This window comes from Panthera tigris, chromosome A1 (genome assembly GCF_018350195.1).
Source record: "Panthera tigris isolate Pti1 chromosome A1, P.tigris_Pti1_mat1.1, whole genome shotgun sequence".
NCBI lineage: Eukaryota > Metazoa > Chordata > Mammalia > Carnivora > Felidae > Panthera > Panthera tigris.
The window spans coordinates 152,853,436-152,880,381 of NC_056660.1; the positions used below are offsets into that span (position 1 = coordinate 152,853,436).

The window sequence follows — 26,946 nt, forward strand, 5'->3', positions numbered from 1 at the left end:
GATTTCAGCTCAAGTCATGATCCCAGGGTCATGGGATGGAGCCCTAGTTTGAGCGTGGAGCCTGCTTAAGATTCTCTCTCTCTTTCCTTCTCCTCCCTTTCTGCTTACTGTCTTTATAAAATAAAATAAAAAAAGAATATTCAAAAAATTATAAATGCATATCCAAAAAAGACATAGTTGGCCAACAGACACATGAAAAGATGTTCATCATCATTTATCATCAGGGAGATGCAAATCAAAACCACATTGAGATACTACTTCACATCTGTCAGATTGGCTAAAATCAACAACACAAGAAACAACAGGTGTTGGTGGGAATGCAAGTTGGTGCAGCCACTGTGGAAAGCAGTATGGAGGTTCCTCATACATACATGCATCCCTGTGTTTATAGCAATGTTATTTACAATAACCAAGATAAGGGATCAGCCCAAGTATCCACTGACTGATGAATGGATAAAGATGTGAGACAGAGATACACACACACACACACACACACACACACACACACACACACACACACAGAGGAATATTATTCAGCCATAAAAAAGAATGAAGTCTTGTCATTTGCAAGGACATGGATGGAGCCAGAGAGTATAATGCTAAGGGAAATAAGCCAGTCAGAGAAAGATAAAATGCCATATGATCTTACTCAAATGTGGAATTTGAGAAACAAAACAAACAAGCAAAGGGAAAAAAAATAAGGGAGCAAGAGAGTCCAGTCAATGGACTTGTTGTGATAAACACATAGTGATATACTGAAATGTTGAATTACTATATTGTATACCTGAAAGTAATATAACACTGTATGTTAACTAACTGGAGTTAAAAACTTAAAAAAAAAAAAGAAAAGGAAAAAAAAACAAAAAAGAAAAGAAAAAGAAAAAAAAAACTACAGCTACATGTATCTTATCCAAAAATACCACTACTGAGAATTTATTCTATGAGACCCAATGTCCATAAATAGGTTAAATTAATTATGGTACATAGATTAAATGGAGTACACTGGAACAATGTAAAAGAATTGCAAAGCTCCCTATGCACTGATAGGAAAGATATCCAAAATATGTAGTACAGAGAAAAAAATTAAGCTACAGAACAATAATTAATTTAACCTATTCATGGACATTGGGTTGTTTGTGATTGTTTCCATTAATAACAATACTGCAACAGTAAATGTATATAGACCTTACTTTGCATTAGGGTATGTATACCCATAGAATAAATTCCCAGTAGTGATATTGTTGGAGACGATATATGTAATTGTTGTTTTGATAAACATTACTACATTTCCCTCCTAAGTAGTTGTACCAATTTATAGTCCCAACAGAGATAAGTCCCCCTTTTCTCAAATTTTTGCCAGCACAATGTATTGTCAAGCTTTTACATTTCCACAAACCTGAGAGGAGACAAATGGCATCTTGGCTCTAGCACTGTTTTTTTTTAGTTCAATGTAAGAAAATTTGCAGACTATCTCAAATTTAGGGGAAAATTGCAAGTGTAAAGAATGCTTCCCCACTGCCCCCACTGAACTATTTAAGAATAAGTTACCAACATCATGACCCTATACTCCTGAATACTGTAGGGTGTATATCTTACAAGCAAGGACATTCTGCTGCGTAATCAAAATAAAACCATCCATATGAGAGCATTAGTTTTGATACATTAGTACAGTCTAATTCTCAGACTCCATTCATGTTTTGTCCATTATCCCTAGGATGTCCTTTATAGCAAAAGTATACAGTCCATAATCATGTGTTGTGCTTAGCTGCTGGTCCTCTTTAGTATCTTCCAATTTGAAATGGTTCCTTCTGCTTTCTTTCTCTTCTGTGATCTTGATACTTTTAAAGATTATAGGCCAGATATTTTGTAAAATGTCTCTCAATTTGGGTTTGCCTGACATTTCTTTTTGACTCAATTCAGATTATACATGTTTGGCAGGAATATAACAGAAATGATGCTGTGTTCCTCTCGTTGCAACCTATCAGGTGACTCACAATTTTGATTTAGTGCGTTACTGATGATGTTATTCTGATCATTTCATTAAATTGTTGGCTGCCAAGTTTCTCTACTGTAAATTTAGTCTTTTCCTTTTGTAATTAGTGTTTTATAAAGTACTTTGAAATTATGTATATAGCTTCATTGTTAAAATTTCAATGTTATCAATTTGTTTCTTTTTAGTAATGTCATTGTGGACCCATGGTTTCTATTATATTCAGTAGGTCATAGTCTGTTTCTATCATTATTTATTTTGATGATCAAATTGTCCTAGATTTGGTCAGTGGGAGCTCCTTCAAGCTGGCTCTGTCCTTTTGACTTTTCTCCATCATCTGTGAGCACTTCCTTGCTTTCTCATTCAGAGATGTTCCAGGCTCATCTTGTACTTTCCTTGTCTCTGACCTGGAGTCATCCATTTCTTCAGGACATTTTTCATGGAGAATGGTATTTAGAAGCCAAGATATGGTGCTACGTGTGTTCCTTGCTTTTGAGGTGTCTTGTTCCTAGACCCTCTTAATAAACAATTCCTTCCTCCTGCCCTCCTTCCCTCCCTCCCTTCCTTACTTCCTGCCTTTCTCTGTATTAAAAACTATGAGTTGAGGGACTCCTGGATGGGTCAGTCAGTTGGGTGTCTGACTCTTGATTTTGGCTCAGGTCATGATTTCATGGTTTGTGGAATCAGGCCATGTGTCAGGCTCTGTGCTGGCAGTGTGGAGCCTGCTTGGGATTCTCTCTCTATCTCTCTCTCTGTCTCTTCCCCACTCGTGCTCTCTTTCTCTCTCAAAATAAATAAATAAACTTTAAAACCTATGAGTTGATACTATAACTTCATTTCTTACCCAACATCACATGATTCATTTTAGTTATTTCCCTTTCCATATTTTTAATTCCCTTCTCTGACAGTGAGAAATGTATTTCACATTATCCTTAAATATTTAATGATACCCCCTTTATGTAACACATCTCCCATCACTGCTCCTCTCCCACATTAATACTTAACTCAGTCTTCTTGGGCCTGTGCCAGATACCTCCCTTCTCTCTCCCATCATTTCCTGCAGAAGTTCTCTTCACTCTTCATAGGCTCTAACAACTCGGGCTTTTTTGTTGTTGTTATGAGTGAGGTTGAGCAATTTTAATGAAGAGTGCCAATATAAATCCTTTCTCCATTTCCTATCCAAAATTTTTGGTGTAATCAACATTGCCCAATAATATTTTTTTGTAAGTGAATTATTTAGTAGTTCTTGAATCATAACTGAGTTTTATGTTCAGCTGCACAGAGTGACTACAATTTTTAAATAGATGATTTATTCACTTGACACTTATTTATTGAATTTACTGTATGTTCTGGCCTCTGTTCTAGGATCCAGTGGTAAGAAAAAGAGACAAATTGCCTTCCTTCATGGAATTTTTTTTTAATGTTTATTTTTGAGAGAGAGAGAGAGAGAGACAGACAGAGTATGAGCAGGGGAGGGACAGAGAGAGAGGGAGACATGGAATTCGAAGCAGCAGGCTCTGAGCTGTCAGCACCAAGACCAAGCCCGACGTGGGGCCTGAACTCAGAAACCGCAAGATCATGACCTGAGCTGAAGTCAGATGCTTAACTGACCGAGCCACCCAGGCGCCTTGGAATTTGTATTTTTAACATTAGGGTCAAATAATGAGCAATTTAACTTCTATACTGAGAGTGTAATGTCAATAGTGAAAAAGCTACAAAAAGAATAAAGTACCAAGATAGCATTTGCAGTTGCAGGGTCTGGAGTGACAGGGAAGCTTCAATGGACACCTAGGTGATAGAATGGAAAAAAATATTTTGTGTATACATTCCAAAGGTTAACATCTGGGAAGGCATTTCTACCTGGAAGGAAGATGCCAATTTCTGGGACTGAGAGCCCAAGTCAGAGATCCAAACTAGAGAGGAGGGCAACCATTCACTATGGATTTCTTGCTAATTAGTGCTGGGGCCACTTCTCAGGTGCAGGCCTGTGTAGCGCTGTCTTTGTAGCTTCAGTTCTAATAAAGGCATCAGAAACAACAACTCTGTAAATAACCAGTAAAGTTTTCTCTTAAATTTTTTAATCTATTTCTAATCTTTATGACTTCATCCTTGCAAGTTAGGGGATATTAGTTCCGTCTTACAGATGAGGAAACTGAAGCACTTAAGGATTAGTATAACCTGTCTTAGCTAGTAAGACACTGAGCAGTGATTAATTCCAAAACCCAGGTCTTTCCACTGTTGCTCAGGGTCAGACGCTGAGCTAATATTTTGGGCAAGTGCCTTCCAGAAGCAACACCATTATGAGGTAAACTAGGGCCTTATATGAACCAAGATCCTCTAGACTATGGTCCTTTTGCTAAAACTTGATAAATATTCTCCAATTATATAGACATGTTTCCATTTCAGTTACAATGAAATATAAATTTCCATTCACCTTTTTAGGCTCAGACATTATCCTCTCGTGTCCAGAATCTAGGGTATGTTGGATGGTTAGTTATATGCTTATAATAAACAAAAACTTTATCCTTCTAAGATATAAAAATGCACAGTATTATTTCACAGCAAATGCAGCTACCGTTTGATATTCCTGCCAATGTGCGTCTTTGAACAGAATTCTACCAGTGAGATCACAGATAAATTAAGCCGGTCATCAGCAAAGCCCTGACCACAGACAAGTTAAATAGATTTATTTGGATTAACTATGAGAACTCAGTAACTAAACTGTAATGCAGTAACTAAAGTAACTAAGCAGTAACTAAACTAAACTAAGTAACTAAACAGTAACTAAAGTGTAAGATTACACTTAACAGCATCAAATAATTAAAAAGACAAATTGTCTATGACTGAGGCCTAAAGAAAATAAAGTAATAATATTATGCTTATCAAAACTCAAGTTAAAAAAAATAGGAGAGGTAATAAGAAGAAAATATTTGAACCACTTTACGTATATAATGAGAAAGTAACGTCACTGTGGAAGAATGTAACTTGCCTCATCTGTGGTTTAACATCAACCAGGGAGGGGATAGTGTAACCTCGCTGGTAGTCACTCGGAGTGCCTGCCGCTTGTGAATCCTGAATAGGACTCAGCAGCCTGGAGTACAGGGATCAATTAGTGATGTCTCCTTTGGGAAGGGGAATACAAAGAAGTGGCTTTCATTTTGCCTGAGGCCACACTGGCCCTAGAGCCACTGTCAGGCCCCCCTCCCCCCCCCCCCCCCACCAGAACCAGCTCTGCTGCTCTTTCCTCAAGGCAGCCGGAGATTACAGTGAAAACAAGCACATGGCCTAGAGATGCTGGCCACCCAAATCTGCTTTCACTTGTAGTCACATAACTTTGTCTAGTACCTACTACCCTATAAGAAGAGCTGCGTGTTTTAACCTTACGTTGAAAGGAAAGAGATTGATTTAAAAAAAAAAAAAAAGGGCGCCTGGGTGGCTCAGTCGGTTAAGCGTCCGACTTCGGCTCAGGTCATGATCTCATGGTTGGTGGGTTCGAGCCCCACATCGGGCTCTGTGCTGACAGCTCAGAGCCCGGAGTCTGTTTTGGATTCTGTGTCTCCCTCTCTCTATGCCCCTCCCCAACTCATGTTCTGTCTCCCTCTGTCTCAAAATAATTAAACATTAAAAAAAATTAAAAAAAAAAAAAAAAAAAGAAAGGAAAGAGATTGAAGAGTTTCTGGAGCTGGAAAAGAGGAAATCAAGATTTCACATAAGGAGATGGCCCGGGAAATGGAAGTATTGCTAGGCTCAGCTTCAGCAGTTGAGCCCACTGCAGGGCAGTACCAGTGTCCTGCTGATTGCAGATCAGGCAAGATAGGACATGTGGAAGTGGAAAAGAATTCTGCAAAACTAAATCATTCCAGGAATAGTAGCAGTTGGTAAAATAGAACCATTTTGTGGTATCTTTTTTCTTCACAGAAGCATAATAATGACTGAATTAAATACATTTTCAAGTTATAAAGCTGAAAATCAGGGGATGCCTGGGTGGCTCAGTCCATTGAGCTTCTGACTCTTGATTTCAGCTCAGGTCATGGTCTCATGGTTAGTGAGTTCGAGCCCTGTGTGGGTCTGTGTGCTGACAGCATGGAGCCTCTCGGGATTCTCTCTTGTGCTGTCTCTCTGCCCCTCCCCTGCTCTCACTTTCTCTGTCTCTCTCAAAGTAAACAAACATTAAAATAAATCTTTTCTGAATCCTGACTTTCCTATCTGTGAAACCTGGACACCAGTTCCTTATCAGTAAAATGGAGATAATAATCCATATTTATAGAAGGTGCTTGACACATAGTAAGTGCTTTGCAAGTGTTAACTCTTGTTATTTTTAAAAAAAAGTTATCTTTATGGGTGATCGGTGATGTATGAAACCCATTTAATGATTGTGTAGAAATGGAACACTGCACAGAAAATAAAAAAAAAAAAATGAAATGATTGCCTAGATAAATTGTTGCTTGAGAAAAAAGTAAGGTGCAAGAGACTGTGTAATGTATGTTTGCATTTTTTAAAAGGATATTTAAGTGCATATATGCTTGTATTAATATATAAATATTTGGGGGGACTGACACTCAAGAAACTGTTAATACTTGGGAGGGAGATGGGAGATTCTGGGTGGGACCTGAGCCTCATTTTCACTGTGCACCTTTTGTACTGTTTTAAATTTCTCAATCATGCATCTGGAGTTTTTAATTGAGAGGAACAAGTTCAAAGTTAAGGATATATAGAGCTCAATATCGTTATGTTTAGCCATTTTTTTCAATATATTATTTCATATATTGAAATAGAAAATTTTCATTGCTAAATTATGAAAGTGATCCATTGCTTACAATAGCCAAATTATGGAAGTGCCCATCAATAGATGAATAGATAAAGAAGATGTGGTATATATACAATGAAATATTCAGCCATAAAAAGCACAAAATCTTGCCATTTGCAATGACATGGATGGAACTATAGAGTATTATGCTGAGTAAATAAGTCAGTCAGAGAAAGACAAATACCAATGATCTTACTCATATGTGGAATTTAAGAAACAAGACAAATGAGCAAAGAAAAAAAAAAGGAAACAAATCAAGAAACAGATTCTTAATTATAGAGAACAAACTGATGGTTTCCAGAGGAGAGGTGGGTAGAGGGATGGGTAAGAAATAGGTGATGGCGATTAAGAAGTACACTTGTTGTGGTGAGCATCTGGTGATGTGTGGAACTGCTGAGTCACTATATTGTACACTTAAAACTAATATTACACTGCATGTTAACTAGCTGGAATTTATATTATTAATATTACATATTATTATAATTATATTATCATTAATTATATTATTAATAAAGCTTAGACTTTTAAAATGGCATAAGAGTGACCAACAGTTGGCTTTAAGATGAATAATAACATGTAACTTTCTTGCTTATTAAATGATAAATATTTGTTTTACAATATTTGGAAATTATAGAAATAATATGCCTACCCATAAAAATGATATCTTGCACACTTTTGTGATTTGTGTGTTTTTCTAGCTTTTTTCCTTTTAGTTTTATAAATTGCATAAAAAGATATTGGGAAGAGGGTGACTAGAACATCTTTCTTTCACTTCCACTCCCAATTCCAGTCTATGGGCTTCTCCTGAACCAAATTCTTAAGAGATGAATGCAGGTGAGGAGTGAGGCCTAATGAATGAGTAGGCAGCTGAGGACCAGAAAGCAGTGAATTCAGGGGACACTTTGGATCGCTGAGGGACAATGTCATTACAGGCTCAGCAGAGGTAAATCCAGTCTTCTTGGCTTCCAAAAAGTGAAGAAGTTTTATGGGCTGACTGCCTGAGTCTTCCCTGACATTGAGGCTGGAGGATTCAGCAGGGACAGATCGCATGGAAGCTTCCTTGAGGTGCTTCAGTTGGGCAATGGCAGTTTGCCGGCTTCTCTGCCTAGGAGAAAGCTTAGCCTTTCACCTGCAGCATTCTCTACCAGCTAGAATTGAGTCCCTCTGAGCCAAAAGAAAAATGACATTGTATGTCAAGGGGGCAAGAAACCGGAGAGGGAAAGATCAGGCAGAATAATCAGTGTAATAGAGCTTTTTGGAGAAGTCAAAGGAAATCCTGAACTCAAAAGTAAGAAGGAAATAAACCCAAAGAAATAAACATGCAGCATAAATGAGAATTTCTGTGACAAAAAATTCAAATAAATAATTTATTAGAGGAATTTGGAAAGAGGATGCACGCAGTTAAAATCTGGAATAGTCAAATAGAAATCAACGCCAAGACGTATCTTAAAGGCAGAGTAAAAATATAAAGAGATGGGAATCTGAGGGAAGCAGTTAGATACATGTAATGAGAGTTCTAGTAGAAGAAGAGAAAGGAAGTCAGACAATTTTTTTTAGGAAGTCAGACAATAATTAAACAAACATGGAAGTTACTTTCCATTTGATGGAGAAAGAAATTAGCTTTTAGATTCTAATATCTAGCCAAGTTCTAGGTTTGAGAGATGAGGGAAAACATACTTAGTATGTCATGATAAAATCCCTGAACTCTAATCATTAATAGAAAATGGTACAAGACTTTAGGCAGAAAGAACAAATCCTACAAGCAGAAAAATGGTACTTATGATACTTAAGTGTCTTAGAAGTAGTAATTATATGCATTTTTTCTTCACAACAACCCTCTTAGGTAGGAGTCATTTTTTTTTAATGTTTGTTTATTTTTGAGAGAAAGCATGAGTAGGAGAGGGGCAGAGAGAGGAGGGCAGAGTATCCAAGTGGGCTCTTTGCTGATAGCAGAGAGCCTGATGTGGGGCTCAGACTCACAAACCATGAGATCATGACCTGTGCCAAATTCGGAGGCTCAACTCACTGAGCCACCCATGCACCTCTAGGTGGGAGTTGTTTTTATCTACATTTTACCTGTGAGGAAACTGGTACAGACAGAGGTTAAATCATAAGCCCAAGGTCTCATAACTAGAAAGTGACAGAGCCAGGGCTCAACAAAAGTGGTCTAGCTACAGAGGCACCACACTTTATCATCACACAAGTTGGCTCTCAAATGGGCTGTCATATTTGAGAAGACATATGGGAAAAAGAGTCTAAGCAAACAACAGATGAACCAGTGAGACAAGAAACAAGGTGAGCACTGAACTGTGGTGTGTGTGGGGTAGAGGGGCTTCTCCCCATGTTCACCACCTCCCTCTCATTTTCTTTCTCTCCCCCTCTCCTTTCTTCTCTCTCTTTCTTAGCAAATTGTACCATTGTTGACAGTGGTTCATGATGTTGACTGCTATCCCAGAGGAAAGGGGAAAATCTTGAATTGATTGTTTTGACTTGAAATGATCATAAGCATATGAAATTTTTTTTTGAAGTTTATTTATCTTTTTTTGGGGTCATCTTTACACCCAACATAGGCCTTGAACTCACAGCCCCAAGATCAAGAGTCACAGGCTTTACTGACTGAGCCAGCCAGGCGCCCCAAGAATATGAAATATTTCTTTGAGAATCAGTCTTATATTAAAATTTGTGGGGCTAAGTTGGTGAAGATAAAATATAGACCTATTATGTAAATTTCATTTCTCAATGTTTTAAACACGTAGTTGTAAAATTTCTTAAAATTTATATTCACCTATAGAAAAACAATTCAGATACGTGATAAAGATTTAGATAAAGCTTTGCTCTTTGAAAGTTTCCTGCTGCTTAAAAATAATAGGAAGCTCAGAATATCTCTCTATGCCTTGATAATAGTGATTGTTCTTTTCTTTCTTTTTAAAAATAGTTAATATACAGTACAATATTGGTTTCAGAAGTAGAATACAGTGATACATCACTTATATACAACACCCAATGCTCATCACAAGTGCCCTCCTTAGTACCCATCACCCATCTAGCCCATCTCCCAACCACCTCCCTCCATCAACCCTCAGTTTGTTCTCTATCATTAAGAGTCTGTTGTGGTTTTTTCCCTTTCTTCTCTTCCCTCTTTCCCATATGTTCATCTGTTTTGTTTCTTAAATTCCACATATATGTGAAATCATATGATATTTGTCTTTCTCTGATTGACTTACTTTGCTTAGCATAATACATTCCATCTCCATCTATGTTGTTGCAAATGGCAAGATTTAATTTTTTTGATGGCTGAGTAATACTCCAATGTGTGTGTGTGTGTGTGTGTGTGTGTGTGTATACACACATCTCTATCCATTTATCAGTGAATGGACATTTGGGCTCTCTCCATAGTTTGGTGTGATTGTTATGTTAAATAAGACATAAGATATAAAAAATACAAGCCATAAAGCAAAAGAGATGAAGCTGCTTGGTACGTATTCCTGGTACTTATGTACATTAGAAAAAAGCAGTAAAAAGTAAAAATTTGAGCCATAAATGGAAAGAAGATGTTTGCAGTGCTTATTACTGACTTTCAAGTGGTAATTCTAAATATACAGAGAATCTTGCAAAATTAATACTAAAGAAATCAGCAACCCAGTAGAGAAGCAGGCAAAGCTATGAAGAGGCATTTCACATATGACAAAAACTGAGTGTCCATTGATACAAAAAAAGATGCTTAATCTCATTTGTAACCAGGAAAAAGGAAAGTAAAACCTCAGTGCAACACGATTTCACATCTGTCAGACTGGCATAAAATCAGAAAATTTCATAAAAAGTTTTGGTGAGGGAGAGAATCTACAAAAACTAATACTACTGGTGAGAGGGTGTACATCAGGATGTGGAGGTTGGACAAAGTCTTGCACGTGTATACGAGGGTATTGGGACAAGAAGGTTGATGGCAGCATTGTTCATAATGTACGTATAGAAAAATATCATATTGTCCAACAATAGGAGAATGGATAAGCAAATAGCGTGCGATGGAAAATATATGAATGACCTATAGTTGTATGTGTCAACCTGTGGCTAAATCCTAACGTGAAGTTGAGTAACAAAGTGAGAAAGGATAGTACAATAGAATACCATGTGTATGAAGTTTTAAATTGTACTAAACAATATTGCACATTGTTTATAGATGCTTACATTATGAAATATAGAGCAACTGTGCAGTATCATAATGACAAATATCAAATTGAGACTGTTTATTTCTGGGATGAGAAGAAGAGGATAGGATTAGCACGTGTATGGAAGTGCACAGCAAATTAGATTTTGTTTTGTTTTAAGCTCATGGAGAGACGTACTTAGATATTTCTATTATTGCTCTCTATATGTTGTGATAGGCCTGAAATATTCTACAATTAAAACAGAAAAAAATCACTATGGTTATATTGTTTTAAGATTTTATTTTTTCAGGGGTGCCTGGGTGGCTCCAATGAGGGCTAGATGAAGGTTTAAGTGATAGGCCCCACCCGTGGAGGATGTTGAAATACTCTCCGTTCTCATTGTCTAGTTATAGTTTTGTTTATGTAGCATTTTTTCAAGATGTATGGAGCTTTTTGATGTGTTAGACACTTGACTCTGTTACACAAATCATTAAAAAAACACCCTGAAACTAACTTTTCTGGGCATGGGGGTTTAGGGGAATCAACCTCTATTTTTAAGGTTTTTTTCTTGGGTTTTCATCTTTGTTGCCTTTTCTTTTCCTCTGTTTGCCTCCTAATCCAGATCCCTATACTTTCTGGGTTACTACAGGTCATTTTGGAAGTTCTCTCTTCTAAGCTCCCCCTTCCATCTCCACTCCCCAATTTTGGTTAGTGCTCTACTTAAAGACAACCAGTAGTTATTTATTGCCGGCCAGATGAAATCACTCAGCTTCATTTTGAAGGTGTTCTTACTTTGTCATTAGTTTCAATTTGGACTCTCCATTTTTTAGACCAGTCCTCACAGAAGCTGGCTTGTGACAAAGTTTTCAGCAACCACAGTAAAATGATAAAAATACGGATAATGTGGTTAGAGTTATATACAGTTAAAATTATCCAAATGTAAATTTTTTTTTTTAATTTTTTTTTTTTAACGTTTTATTTATTTTTGAGACAGGGAGAGACAGAGCATGAATGGGGGAGGGTCAGAGAGAGAGGGAGACACAGAATCTGAAACAGGCTCCAGGCTCTGAGTTGTCAGCACAGAGCCCGACACGGGGCTCGAACTCACGGACAGTGAGATCGTGACCTGAGCTGAAGTCGGACGCTTAACCGACTGAGCCACCCAGGCGCCCCCCAAATGTAAATTTTTGAGATTTTTCCTGCTTTTTCTGGTAAAATGTATTTCTTCATAAAATAGTGATAGTTGATGAAAGAATTTTAAAAAAGATCTTTCTTGGGAAAAGTACAAGTTGGTAACTTTTATGGCTGCCTTCTTCCTACCTCTCCTACTTCTCCCCACCTCAGAAACACACACACATTCTCTTTCTCTCTCTCTCTCTCTTGCTCTCTCTTTTAACATTTTTGCAGTTCAGGAAAACATAATGAGTTCAGTTGTTTTGCATAATGCATACTCAAAAGTCATGTTTTTTCCCATTTCTCTGTCTTTTCTCATAGTCATTCCTGTTGTCTCTAGTGTTCTCCTGTTACTTCATTACAAATTCCACACTTTATGTAATGCCAAGATCAAACCTCCTCTCCTTCAGTTCATCTTATTTATGTAACACCTGTACCTCCTCACCCATCTTCCTTTGCACGTATGAGAATATTTATTAAAACCTCTGGCATTAGTTGCATAAGAATTTTCTTTTTCAAATATTTTTTTTTCTCTCTAGGTAGCCTTAATGTCTGTAAAAGAAAGAACTTTTTGCATTTCCTTTAATACAAAGAGGATTTGGTGATAAGGACATAAAATTCATATAAAGTGTTTTATCTTATAGTAATCCTGAATATGTGTTATATATATGGGTATAATGATTGAATATTTATGAATTATAGTGACTCTTCACTATATATTTCTAGCTTAATGCTTTCCAGATCTCCAGGTCTTAGGTATTTGCATGTGACTTCTTTTGGCCAATTAGATGTGAGTGAAAATGATGTGTTAATTCCAGCTGGAAGCTTTTGAGCCAGTGTAGATTTACTACCTCTTTCCTGTGCCATAGAGACCAGGAATATTCCACTTGGTGAATGATCTTCAGCTTGGGTCCTGAAATGACTGTAGTATGAAAGAACCCCAAATAACCTGCAGTGAACTTGTAGTGTGCATGAGAAGTAAACCCTTGTTTCTTAGTCCACTGAAATTTTGGAGATTGTAGATTATAGAAGCATAACCTATTGATACCTATACAAACCTCATTAAAAAAAATGATAAAATTTATAATTTTCTTTATTTCCTTATTAAATTCATAATTTAATTCATTTAAAATTTTAAGTGCACACCATCTCAATATATGCTATTTCTTACATTTAAAAATAAAGATTCTTCACCTTATATGGAAAACTCACAGCTAATATCATACTCAGTGGGGAAAACTGAGAGCTTTTCCTTTAAGGTCAGGAATAAGACAATGATGTCCACTCTTCATACTTTTATTCAACATAGTACTGGAAGTCCTATCCACAGCAGTCCCACAACAAGAAAATAAAAGCCATCCAGATCAGCAAGATGAAGCAAAACTGTCAATATTTGCAGATGACATGATACTACATATAGAAACCATGAAGAGTCTACCAAAAAACTATTAGAACTGATAAATGAATTCAGTAGAGTCTCAGAATGCAAAATCAATGTACAAAAAAAACCCCCAAAACAAAAACAAAAAACAAAATCAGTGCATTGCATTTCTATACACTACTAATGAAGCAGCAGAAAGAGAAATTAAGAAAACAATCACATTTACAATTGCACCAAAAATAATAAAATACCCAGCAATAAACTTAACCAAAGAGGTTAAAGATCTGTACTCTGAAAACTGTAAAATACTGATGAAAGAAATTGAAAGGCAAAGACATGTAAAAACATTCCATGCTCATGGTTTGGAAAAACAAATATTGTTGAAGTGTCTATACTACCCAAAGAAAACCCTATCAAAATACTAACAGTATGTTTCACAGAACTAAAACAATCCTAGAATTTGTATGAAGTCGCAAAAGGTTGCCAAAGCAATATTGAAGAAGAGCAAAACTGGAGGTATCACCATCCTAGATTTCAAGATATAGTACAAAGCTGTAGTAATCAAAACAGTATGGTATTGGCACAAAACTAGACATAAAGATCAATGGAACATAATAGCCCAGAAAGAAACTGGCAATTATATGGTCACTTAATCTTTGAAAAAGGAGGCAAAAATATGCATTGGGAAAACAACAGTCTCTTCAACAGATAGTATTGGGAAAACTGGACAGCTACATGCAAAAGAATGAAACTGGATCACTTTCTTACACTAGATGCAAAAATAAACTCAAAATGGATTAAGGTTCGAAATGTGAGACTTAAAACCATTACAATCCTAGAAGAGAGCATAGTCAATAATTTCTCTGACATCAGTCCTAACAGCATCTTTCTAGATGTGTCCCCGAGGCAACAGAAACAAAAGGAAAAATAAAACATTTTGGGACTCCATTCAAAATGAAAAGCTTCTGCACAGGAAGGAAACAACCAACAAAACTGAAAGACAGTGGTACTGAATGGGAGAAGATACTTGCAAGTGACCTATCTGATAAAGAGTTAGTTTCCAAATATATGAAGAACTTATACAACTCAACACCCAAAAGACAAATAATCCAATTAAAAATGGGCAGAAGACATGAACACACATTGCTCCAAAGAAAACATCCAGATGACCAACAGACACATGAAAAGATGCTCATATCACTCATCATAGGGAAATGCCAATCAAAACTACAATGAGATATCACCTCATACCTGTCAGAATGACTAAAGTAAAAAACACAAGAAACAACAAGTGTTGGAGAAGACGTGGAGAAATAGGAACACTTGTGCATTGTTGGTAGGAATGCAAACTGGTGCAGCTACTCTGGAAAACAGTGTGGAGTTTGCTCAAAAAATTAAAACTAGAACTGCCCTATGATCCAGTAATCCCACTACTGGATATTTACACAAAGAATACAAAAACACTAATTCGAAGGGAAACATGCATCCCGTCATTCATTGCAGTTTTACAGTAGCCAAATTATGGAAGCAGCCAAATGTCCATTGATAGATAATGAACAGGTAAAGAAGAGGTGATCTATCTATCTATCTATCTGCAATGAAATATTATGCAGTCATAAAATATCTTTCCATTTACAACAACATGGATAGAACTAGAGAGTATTATGGATAGAACTAAGTGAAATAAACCAGTCAGAGAAAGATAAGTACCATGTGATTTCATTCATAGGTAGAATTTAAGAAAAAAACAAAAAGAGTAACAAGAGACAAATCAAAAAGCAGACTTCTAACTATAGAGAATAAACAGATGGTTACTGGAAGGGAGGTGGATGGGGGTATGGGTGAGATAGGTAAAGGAGATTAAGAGTACACTTATCTTGGTGAGCACTGAGTACTATATGGAATTGTTGAATTACTGTATTGTATACCCGAAATGAATATAATACTGTATATTAATTATGCTGGAATTAAAAATCAAACCTGAATCTTTTCAGTGAGATCAACAATAAAGACTCGGAGTCTCATAGCAACATGCAGGAACATGTAGGACAGATTTAAAAAACACACCTGAGTATATTGAAATTGGCAAGTTGAAAACTAAAACACATATGAAGTTTAAACTCTTTTGAAAAGAAGCAGCTATGCAGCCCTCAAGAATGAAATTTTCAAGTCTCATTAATACATCTAAAATTCCTCTTCCTACTACAAACCTTAATGATTTTGAGAAAGCTGATTTGAATCAGTTTCTATCATGTTACTGTGGATTTAAAATAACTAAAATTTAACATCTGGGAGCAATTTTATTTAACATTTTTAATTTTTACTTCATTCATGGCCTAACATTTAATGAACAAATTCTTCACCGAGTTTATGTGGTAAAGTTCTGGCAGTGAAAAAGTATCTTGAAAACTCAACAGATTAAAATATGAATAACTATGGGGCACCTGGGTGGCTCAGTCGGTTAAGTGTCCTACTTCGGCTCAGGTCTTGATTTCACAGTCAATGAGTTTGAGTGAGTTCGAGTCTTGCATCGGGCTCTGTGCTGACACAGCTCAGAGCCTACCTAGAGCCTGCTTCAGATTCTGTGTCTCCCTCTCTCTCTCTGCTCCTCCCCCACTCGCTCTCTGTCTCTCAAAGATGAGTAAATGTTAAAAAAAATTTTTTTTTAAAAATATGAACAGCTAAAGCAGGAATATGATAGAATCCCATAAAGGAGTCTTGACCCATAGGAAATAATTAGGATGGTCGTACATATACCACAAAAACACAGAAGAAGCAGCTAACCTCAGAGCTCTAAATTAACTTTTGAATGCTGTGTTGTTTGCCTAGCAAAAAGATATTTGGGAGGTTGGCGCCATCTGCTGGCCAAATACCAGCTTTTCAGATTCCCTTTTGTGACCTTGTTTTTCAAGAAATATTGTGAATAACTTTACACTTGCTCATAAATAGTATTAATTAAATAAGTAAAAATTTTTCAAGTGCAATTTAAAGAACTTGTGCACATAAAATTAAGACATACTTCTGTACAGTATAAACTAGTTACATGACAGAATTTCAGTCTTGAGTTTTTGATATTTATACTTGGTTTTGAGAGACTTACACAGTTAAAATGATCACTTTTTTCTTAATATAAAAGATTTCCAAAAAATAAATCATATTTGTCTCTGTTCAATAAAATTTAAATTAATTTTTTCAGATCTAGAAAAGTTTGAGCTAGGTGTGTGTGTGTGTGTGTGTGTGTGTGTTTAATATCAGAAATTTTTTAAATACACTAAGAAAAAGGGGAAGGGAGCTGGAAATAACTTTGTTAGTGTCTCCTTTGTGCTCAGCATTGTGCAAGATCTTTTAGGTAGGTGGTCTCCTTTACTTCCCACAGCCACCCTTCATATTAGGCAGTGTCAACTCAGTTTTAACTGTCCCAGGAATTAAGTCTAAGACATTAAGGACACAAATGTGAATGTTTTGGGGGAAAGGTAACTTTATTTTAACAGAGTGATTGCAATTGCTCATTTATGAAGTTATCCTAGAAAAACTGATTTAACAGATTTTTTTCGATCTTTTTCTTTTGTAGTGACTGACTTTTATCATTGTTAGTGTATGTAGGTATTTGATTTAATTTTACTTTTGGGACAATGAAAGGCAGAGTCATTTGTGTTCTTTCCTACCATACTTTTGTTCATTACTGTGTCTTCAGTAACCAAAGGAAGCATTAAATGTTAAGTAGATGCTCAATGGGTTTTAATAGAAAGAAAAAAAAAAGAAAGAGAAAGGAGAGAGAGAGGGAAAGAGGAAGGAAGGAAGGAAGGAAGGAAGAAAAAGGCAGAAGGGAGAGGAGATAATTTGCTGCTTGGCACATACAAGGCTTTGATAAAGATACAGTAAGAAGTTTCACCTATGACATTGGGGTATTGGGGAAGTGAGGTGGTGAAGAGTTAACATTTATCAGAATTTGTTATATGCTATGCATTGTTAGGCACTTTACACCTGTAACTTTCTAGATGTTTACACCTGTAACTTGCTAAATGTTACTTTACACCTGTAACTTGCTAATGTTTTACAAGTGTAAAAAGTTTTACAAATTACAGGTGTAACTTTCTAAAATGACCAAGTGAGGCATTTTTTATTGTTTCCATGTTTACAGATGAGAAAATTGTGCTTAGCTTGGTTAAATTGTTTATCCCATGTCACACAACTCACAAGTGGCACAGTCAAGATTTGAATCTTTATCTGCCTGATTTAAAAGACCTATGTAAATTTATTCACTCATTCATTTAGCAAACATTCACTGAATGATGTATCATTCTTCTCGGAGAACCTCATTTCTTCTCATACCTTACAATATCACAAATAGGACAAATAACCCCCAAACTATTTCTTCAGTCAAACCTTTCCTCTCAACTCTAGACTTGTATACCCGCATGCCTTTTTGACATTCCCACTTGGCACCCTGTACATACTTCAAACTAATATGTACAAATAAAATTCTAGATTTTAGCCCCAAATGTATCTTTTCTTGGGTATTTATTTTCTCTGAAAATTACACAACTATCAATATAGCTAATAAAATAAAAAAACTTCTTTCTTTGTTTCTTTTTCTCTTTCTTTCTCTTCCTTCCTTCCTTCCTTCCTTTCTCTCTCTTTCTTTTTTTCTTTCTTTCTTTTTCTTTCTTTCTTTCTTTCTTTCTTCCTTCCTTCCTTCCTTCCTTCCTTCCTTCCTTCCTTCCTTCCTTCCTTCCTTCTCTCAAATCTTAGCCTCATATTTTACCTGAGGTTATAAGATCTGTTCCCTGCCTCCATCTTTATTTCTATCTTGCTTCCCATTTGCTAGTCATGCAGGCATTCTGGTAGTTTTGAGAACGGATCAAGCTCTTCTTTCAGGTCTTAGCTTAAATGAAAAGTCCTCAGAGAAATTTGGTCTTGACAAGCCATAATTAAAAAAAAAATAAGTACGTCCCTTGTTATTCTCTATATCATAGTACTCTGTTCATTTTCTTCCTAGTACTTGGAACAGTCTGGACTTATTTTACTGCTTTGTTTACTTGTTAAGTGTGTCTTCACATAGACTAAGTTCCATGACTCACTGAATTTCTCTTTCTAGTTCATTGCTGCAAACTTGTGAGGACCTAGCCCTGGGCTTGGTACTTAGAACAAATATGATAGATACTGGCTGAATCAACAAATAATGTTCAACAGAACCTCTTAAAGGATTCCTGTGAATTCTGAATGCTTTCTCTGGAGCCCACAATTATATCCATTTTACAAACAGGAACTATTTTGTGTCTACCAGAATTTTGTCTTCAGCCTCTTTTATTTTCTCTTACAGCTCTCCATGGAATAGAGACTACTAAATCTAACCCTTTATCCCAGACATTTCTTTTAATATTAGGCTGCAGTGTTACTGTGAGTATTCTGGGTATAATGCAGGTAACTTAAACATTTTTTTCAAAGGCAAACTGTGATTTTCTCACAAATTCTTTTCTTTCTGTATAATATATCTCAATTGATGTCAACACAGTTCACCTGGTCCACTAAATCTGCTAGCAGTGTGAGTCCTCACTACTATTCTGTTTCATCCTGTATCTAATCAGTGAAGTACAGCCAATGTTAGCTCAGATATGTCTCTCAATCTGATTCCTTATCATACCCTTGCTGCCTATGCTATAGCTCCTTGTCACAGTCCATCTCAGAGAACTTTCATCTGTTTGTTTGCAGGAGAAATTCTAAACTCTTTCTCACAACATGCCCTGCCATGCTTATCCTTTAGGAATTAGCTGAAATATTTTCTGTGTAAGGCTTGATGGTCACTCTCTTTTCTGAGATCCCACACTTCATTGTGGACATGTTTAATTGACCACTGATATTGAATTGTGATCTGTCCACTAAATATTGGACTTTCATTTTTTAAATTTATTTTTTAAGTTTTTATTTAAATGCCACTTAGTTACAATACAGTGTAATATAAGTTTCAGGTGTGCAATATAGTTATCCAACACTTCCATAAGACACCTGGTGCTCCATCACAAGTGCCCTCCTCAGTTCTCATCACCTGTTTCACCCATCCCCCTCCCCTCTCTGATAACCATCAGTTCTCTATAGTTAAGAGTCTGTTTCTTGGTTTTCCACTCGCTCTCTTTTTTCCCTCCCTTTGCTCATTTGTTCTGTTTCTTAAATCCCACATATGAGTGAGATCCTGTGGTATTTGTTTTTCTCTGACTGACTGATTTCACTTAGCACGGTACTCTCCAGCTTCATCCATGTCATTGCAAATGGCAAGATTTTTGTTATTTTTTATGGCTCAGTAATATTTATACCCCACATCTCCTTTTAAATATTTGGCTCTTACAAAGCAGGATCTGACTGACTCCAGCATCAAGCAAGGTGCTTTTTGTATTATGGTGTTTAATGACTATTTAAAAAAATAAATGATGATCAGAGGCGTCATATGGGTTCCCCAAGTTAAAATGCCTTGTGTGGAAGATTTGCACTTAAGTTCTCTCTTTTGCCTTGTGTAGTGTTGGCATAAAGAGACACTTTCAGGAGATTTTATACCTTTCTGTGATATACAGCATTTCTTCCCTCTGTCCTATATATTAATCCCAAATTTGTGACCTAAAGAAAAATAACATGCTTCTTATGCAAACAGAGCCCAAGATTAGCCCTGCCTTCCAAGCATTTCATCCAAGTTCCTTCTATAAAATGGCATTCTGAACTTGCTTATTTAGATTATGTTATGTACACTTCATAATTAATTTAAATTTTTTTTAACGTTTATTTATTTTTGAGACAGAGAGAGACAGAGCATGAACGGGGGAGGATCAGAGAGAGGGAGACACAAAATCTGAAACAGGCTCCAGGCTCTGAGCAGTCAGCACAGAGCTCGACGCAGGGCTCGAACTCAACGGACCGCAAGATCATGACCTGTGCCGAAGTCGGCCGTCCAACCGACTGAGCCATCCAGGTGCCCCTACTTCATAATTAATTTAAATATGAAGATTAGTATAGTGCACTAAAGACTGATGAAAAACTCTCTGTCATAAGGGAATTCGTATATATATATATATATATATATATATATATATATATCTTTCTTTTTCAGTCATCAGATATAAGATTGTGACTTAAAAGAACAGGTTAGATGAACTATCCACTTTATTTATTTAAAAAATTTTTAATGTTTATTTATTTTTGAGAGAGAGAGGTGGGGGAGGGGCAGAGAGAGAGGGAGACACAGAATCTGAAGCAGGCTCCAGGCTCCGAGCTGGCAGCACAGAGCCCAGTGTGGGGCTCCAACTCACAAACTGCGAGAGCTGGACCTGAGCTTTATCGACTGAGCTACCCAAGCGCCCCGACCGCTCTGCTTTTAAACAAACATGAGATCATTTATGTCATGTGGATTTTCATGCATATGTTCCCTTTAACAACTCATTAGTAAGTTCATTGTAGATCAATAAACTAATATAGGAATAAACTATTTTCAAAACATTAGGGCAGTTTTTATGTTAGGTTGGTTATTAAATATTATATGATATTCTTACAAATCGAATGTTATCTCCCATGGGATTTTATTTAGGTTCAGTAAATATCTTTGTAGACTAAAACAGGAGTTGGAAACTGTGGCCAGTGGGCCAAATACAGCTTACCACCTGTTTTGTATAGCTGCAAACTAAGAATAATTTTTGAGTTTTTAAGTGGCTGAAAAAAATTAAAAGAAGAGTGACATTTTGTAACCTATGAAAATTATATGAAATTCAAGTGACAGTGCTTATAACTAAAGTTTTATTGATATACAGCCATGTTTATGTATGTGTATTCTCTATGACTGCTTTTGTGGTACAACTGCACAGCTGAGCAGCTGCAAATGGTCTGCAAAGCCTGAAATACTTACCTTCTGGACATTTACAGAAAACATTTGCCTGCCCCTGGTTTAAAATACTATAGTCAAGACTGTTCATATTCCCTCAGGTTCCACCCCTGTAGTGCAAGGGCCTTGTCACTGAGGGCTTTCTCTGGGTCTGAGCACCCTTGCCTGTATTCTCAGCAGATCTAAAGTGTCCACAATCAACACTTTTGGGGATCAGTCCTCAACCATGATAATTAGTGGATAAATACTGATAGGTTAGGCATGTTCAACACCAACAGAGTTTTTTTTTTTTTTTAGGGGCTATCAAGTCTGATTGCCCACAGTGCTAACTGCCTTGATAAAACACCCCTCTCTGACTTCCCACCCCACCACAGTTTTTCCTGGGATTTCCTCTCAAATGAGCTACTTGCATGAGAATCCTTGATGCAGAGTATGTTTCTGGGCGAAATCCATACTAAGACAAATGTGAATTATTTGTGTATATCTATTATTTAGTGTGTCACCTTGATGTATAAGCTACTCAGGTGTGATGAAAAATTTACAACCAAACATTTGGGCCATTTGTTTCCCTACTTCTAAAGGAAAGACAGGTTTTATTAATTGATAGTTTTATTATGTGTGACATTTATCAGCCAAATTGATCCTGAAAGATGCAGTTTGATAATTTTCTCATATTTTTCAACATAAATGCCTATTCCAGGGGAGTTATTCTTGAAGTACTGAATTAATTTTTCATATTGTAAAATCTTCCTTTCATCCTTTGTGAATTTTTTATTTTCTTCTTTTTACTAATAAAACTTTTCTGCTATGTCTTTAGAACACTCAAATTTTATTTTGCATCAATAATAGATGGAAACAAACACAGCATAAGAGATGGCCAAGATAATTTTTTCCATATGATAATTAGCTATAGGTACAGGATGTTTAAGAATAAATATTTCAAAACTCTGTGGAAAATGCCCATGTGTTTTCCTTATATATGTCTCATACTATTTCCCTAGTGGTTAGTAAAAATCAGTAGATAGTGTCAGACATAAACCTCTTCCATTTATCCTTTGTTCAAGATTCTATAGGCATCTATATCTTGAATAAAATTTTAATATTACTATTTAAATTACATCATATGTTTTTTCATTTTCTTAATGAACATAATACTTGATGCCCCTAAACTATTATGAAGTATGGAATAGATATTTAAGATATTTAAATCTTAAATATCTGTAAGATATTTAAATCTTAAATATCTGTAAGATATTTAAGATATTTTTTTCAATATCCGAAAAAAAATGGAGGAATAAAATACTTGTTTTGGCCACATGAATTGCTTTATTGTCTAAACAAATAGACTGCCTCAAATTGCTTTGAGATTCCCAGGTTTTACCTCTGTAGGTGTGTGTGTGGATGCAGTATATTGTTTAAAGATTTTGGAGACATGGTTATATGAAAAAAAGTTGAATTATTATCTTTAAAATACTACCATTTGTGGGGTGCCTGGGTGGCTCATTCAGTTGAGCATCCAACTTTGGCTCAGGTCATAATACTGTTGTATTGAGACCCACATCAGGCTCTCTGCTGTCAGCACAGAGCCCGCTTCAGATCCTCTGTACTCTCCTTACACCCCCACCACCACTGTCTGCATCTCCTCTGCTTGCACTCCCTCTCTTTCAAAAATAAAAATAAACATTAAAAAAAATACTACCATTTGTGTAAAAAAAATGCCCTAGTGTGTATTTAGGATGATACACAGGAAACTAGCAGTGGTGCTTTTCTTTGTGGAGAGGAATAGAGACTAGGATTAGTGATGACAGGGAGACATAGTTTTGACTCTTTTTCACTGATTTGTGTTGTTTGTGGTTTTGTTTTTGCCATGTATGTGAATAACTTAATAGGAATTTAAAAAGAAAAGAGGGGCACCTGGGTGGCTCAGTTGGTTGAGAGTCTTAACTCTTGGTTTCGGCTCAGGTCATGATCCCAGGGTTGGGAGATCGAGCCCTGCATCAAGCTCTGTGCTGGACCTGGAGCCTGCTTGAGATTCTCTCTCTGTCTCCCTCCCTCTGCTCTTCTCCCCTGCTCGCACTCTCCCTATTGAAAAAAGAAAAGAAAAGAAAAGAAATGGAAAGAAAGAAAGAAAGAAAGAAGAAAGAAAAAGGAGGAAAGAAGGAAAGAAAGGAAGGAGACTCTTGGCATTACAGGGACCCAGGTGTGAATACCTGTGAAGCCACTTACCATGTAATTGTATTCACATTTCTTAATCTCTCTGCTCTCATCTATCAAGTGCAGATAATAAAATTATGATACATGATTTAAAGCACATAGCATACTGCCTGGCACATAATAAGTCTCCAATAAGTGGTTATATGACCTTACACAATTATTAATGTTTAAGATAATCTTCTTCCTTGACTCCTTCAAAGGGTAGGCTTTTTGTTTATCCACTCACTTGACACATGTTTTTTGAGCATTGGTATTGACAGGCACAATAATCGGCTGAGGAAGTCATATTGCATCACTTCTGCCGTACTCTGTTGGTCAAAGCAGTCACAAGATTTAAAGGGAGGGGATGTGGATTCCACCTGTCATGGGAGCAGTAGCAAAAAATATCAGTCATCTTCAGTCTACCACAGGCTGCCTTCTGGTTGCAGATTATTTATATCCCTCTCACATGCAAAATATTCCAAGGTCCTACAAAATGTTATTCTGCTACAGCATCAGTTCAAAATTAAAGAGCTCTTCATCTGAATCAGATCCAGATGTGGCTGAGGCTCCTCATACATGGTTGAGGTTGTTTGGGTACAGCTCCTTGAGTTCAGATCCAGTTTCTCTGAAGACTTGTGCATTAAAAAGAGCAGTTATCTGTCCCTCTTTGCCATGCCAGCCCTTCCTGTTGCCACCCTTACATGTACCCTGGTAGAACAGAGAGATAAGATCACCAAAGTAGACATTCCCATTCAAAAGGACAACAGAAAGCCTATAGCACTTAGTGATCAATAGTGGTCAACGTACATGGAAAAAAGGCTCCCAAAGATGTCCATATCTTAATTCCCAGAACCTGTGAGTATTGTTACCTTACATGACAAAAGGAATGTTTGCAGATATGTTAAAGTTAAGGAGTTGAGATGGGAAGATTATTCTGGATTGTCCAGGTAGGCCAATCTAGTAACCTGAATCCTTAAAAGTGGAAGAGGAAGACAGAAAAGTGAGCCAGCCAGAGGCTGCTGCTGGCTTTGAAGATGGAGAATGAGGTTATTAGCCAAGGAATGTGATGACCTCTAGAAGCTGGATTAGGCCTTCCATTTACAGCCAGCATGAAAATAGGGAACTCATTCCTGTAATCTTAGGGTACTGAATTTTGCCAGTAACCAGAACTAGAAGGAAACAGAGCCCTGCTGAAAGCTTGGTTTTATTTTGGTAAAGCACATACTGGGTTTCTGATCCAGAGAACTGTAAGATCATAAATTTGTGTTTATCCACTAAATGTGTGCTAACTTTTGGAGCGCCTGGGTGGCTCAGTCGGTTAAGTGTCTGACTTTGGCTCAGGTCATGATCTCCTGGCTCTTGAGTTCGAGCCCATGTTGGGTTCTGTGCTGACGGCTCAGAGCCTGGAGCCTGCTTCGGATTCTGTGTCTCCTTCTCTCTCTCTCTGCCCCTCCTCTGCTTATGCTCTATCTTTCTTTGTCTCTCAAAAATAAATAAACATTAAAAAAAAATGTGTGCTAACTTTTTACGGTAGTGATAGGAAACACGTACTCTGACCAGTAACAATTCTGAAATCCATCTGGGCACCAGATCTTCCCTCTGTGTCATTCCTTCTCATCCATGGCCCGTGTGGCGGTGGCCAGAGAAGCCCTCTCCCAACCGTCTGTAGAACAGTGGTAGCACTATGGGCTCTTCTCCCTCATCCCCTTTAGTCTAAGTTGGGGGTGCTTTTGTTAGTACAATTTTTCTAAAAGTTTTGTGGGCTTTCTATAAATCTTGCTGCGGTTTATTCAATTAAATAAAAGCCACATCCACAAATCTCTGTAAGAGGTCCCTTCCTGGCCTGCCTGCCTGTCAGGGTATGTGAGACAAAGCCCATGTTCATCATAGAAGCCTGCTTGTCTAGTGGAGAGGGTCAGTTTTTCTGAAGTCTTATCAAAAAGTCTTAGAGCCACATTGAAATAATCTTTACCCTTCTTATTCCTGCTTTGAGGACTTCTTGCCATCTGGAGAGGCTGGGTACCAAATCACTTTGGTACTTTGTATAGCTTTTCCCTCTGAATGAAATCATAGCAAATATTCTTAAATGTGTTGTCTGTTCTTGCCTGCCAGCTGATTATAACATAGTATAAAGCAATTGTTCTTTTTTTTAAAGTTTATTTATTTATTTTGAGGGAGGGGTAGAGGTGGGGGAAGAGGGAGAGAGAATCGCAAGCAGGCTCTATGCTGTCAGCGCAGCAGAACAGGTCGTGGGGATTGATCCCACTAAACATGAGATTGTGACCTGAACCAAAATCAAGAGTCGGAGGTTTAACTGAGTGAACCACTCAGATGTCCCTATAAAGCAATTGTTTGTAATTCTTAACACACACCAGAATCACTTGCGACTTTACAAATACTGGTACCTGGGTCTTATATGCAGAAATTTCTAATTAATTTGTCTGGGGTGTGGTCTGGACAGTAGCTGTTTTAAAAACTCCCCAGGTGATTCTAATATGCATCCATGATTGAAAACAGCTGTCTTTAACATTTTACGATTGTTTTTAATTAAAGCAAACTTTAAAACATATTTATTTTGTCTTGAACTTCTAAACTTTCTTTTCTCTGGGAATTTCCTAAAGGACCAAATGAGTGATAAAGAAGTATTGTTAGATTTCCATTTTATTAAATTATTAAATTCAGAGTACAAAACCCATATAGCGTTTTAATTTTATAAAGTCATTGTGACACAAATCAAAAATTTCATAGCTATCCTACGAATAGGGTGAATAGATGCTTTCAATTAAGTCTATGGAAATATTGTTTTTATTTTGTGGTTTTTAAATCGGGCTTCTATATTAGGCACTCTGGGATGATTATCAATTCTTTAGTAAACTGTTTAGTTTATGGTAGAACATTACATTTTATAAGAATGAAATAATGTGAATAGGACTTCCCCTTACTGCCTGCAAATTAATGAATCCATAGTTGTCTACATGACTATGTGTAGCTTTAAATGTGGAATATTCTGGTTCATTACGTGCACTCTTTGTGACCAATGTCTTTTAAAAACTGATTTTGGTTTGCGTTAGAAAGAATGCTTTTCTTGTTCAGCAGCTGGGTATGAATTTAATTATTGGAAATAAATATGATCTAATGTTTCATTGAGTTTTCTGAATAACAGGATAATTTGGTCAGCATTACTATCTAAAAAGGGCTGGAAGGAAGCCAAATCACACAAGAAGCAAGTGCTCTGGTGAGGAAATTATTAGCAAATTCATGTTCTTTACTCCATTTAATGTACAATTAAAAGTGGGTGTAGATTTGCCTGATACTCTCAATGCTTCTGTATCTCATAACTTGGTTACAGAGAAATTTTATGATGCAAAAATTGATGTGTGTTCTGTGTTTTGC

General features: G+C 36.7%; 1 long non-coding RNA gene across 3 annotated transcripts in view; it reads left to right on the plus strand.

Annotated features, from left to right (window-relative positions):
• LOC102959010 overlaps positions 1-26,946 on the plus strand; it is a 71,245-nt gene that overhangs the window by 36,623 nt on the left and 7,676 nt on the right. The window contains exon 5 of one of the 3 annotated variants that reach the window (XR_006218924.1): positions 18,820-18,896. The exons of the other annotated variants lie outside the window; for them this stretch is intronic. This is a non-coding gene — a long non-coding RNA (uncharacterized LOC102959010). Of the gene's footprint in view, positions 1-18,819; positions 18,897-26,946 lie in introns of those variants that run through there. 3 annotated transcript variants of the gene reach the window in all.